Raw genomic sequence first — 1,190 nt, forward strand, 5'->3', positions numbered from 1 at the left:
AGGTAAAACCACAGGGTGGCCCGTGGTGTGTATCCACTATAGAAGCACAGAATCATAGAATCATTGCAGTTGGAAAAGACCTCTAAGATCATTGAATCCAACCATCGACCCAACACCACCATGCCCACTAAACCATATCCTCTTTCCTGAGAAGAGGAACACTGACTCCTAATAGCTGAGATACTGGTCCGTACAGGTGGGGAGTAGAACATATACTCTTTGAATCGCTGGAACTCCTGGGACAGTTTCTCCAGAGCCGGGATGAGGGAGGAAGAGAAACTTTCTTCATATTGCCAGAGCTGGCCAGCCAATTCATCCACCGTTGGTCCCTCTTCATCTTTCCAGGTCATTAGTGTCAATGAGTTGGCATAAGATGATGATGCACTCTGTACCAACTTCTACCACATGGGTGGTGTGCACCTGATTTCATCTGGATCTTTGGGTAACTGCTCATTGTCCAGGTCATCATAAATCACCTCCAGCATGGCTAATTCCCTCAGGTACTGGATACCTCTCTCCATGGTGGTCCACTTGCCTGGGTGACTTATAATATCTTCCTTCATATAACATATCCTTCAAGGGATACCCTTCCCTGGCGCCTGAGAGGAGTCACCTCCAGAGGCTGAGGGTTTGTGCTCCTTTTCCAATCGCTTTGTCAACGTCCCCTTCCCTAGAAAGGGATCCCAGCTGCTTGGCTTCCCTACCCTCTAATTCCAGGCTACTGGTCCCATTATCCCAGCATTGGAGCAGCCATGTGACAATGTGCTCATCTGGATGACAGCTGAAATCTTTTTGCATGTTTCGCAGCTCACTCGGGGGTAGCGATCGGGTGGTTTCCATCTTGGTTATGAGTTATTTCTCTTCCTCCTCTTCTCCTCGTGATGGTCCGGATTTTTCATCATCCCTTAGTAAACAAGCTGACTTTCACTTCCAACATTTCTTCTTGTGTATATGGGCTACAGATACCAGCACAGGTTGGTTCTCTGGTTCAGCTGCAGTGCCTGTTGCAGGGGTTGAAGTAGCCACAGTGCCTGTCATTTTGTCATCAGATCCAGAGACCTTCTCTTCCCCTTGAGAGTACTGAATAGTGTTGAACAGGGCTCGGTAGACATGGGCCAGGCCCCAGCACGTTGCAATGATCTGCATCTCTCTGGAGTTGCCAGGGTGACAGCATACTTTTTCCAAATATT

This window comes from Aptenodytes forsteri, unplaced genomic scaffold (assembly GCF_000699145.1).
Source record: "Aptenodytes forsteri isolate BGI_AS27 unplaced genomic scaffold, ASM69914v1 Scaffold182, whole genome shotgun sequence".
NCBI classification, from domain to species: domain Eukaryota; kingdom Metazoa; phylum Chordata; class Aves; order Sphenisciformes; family Spheniscidae; genus Aptenodytes; species Aptenodytes forsteri.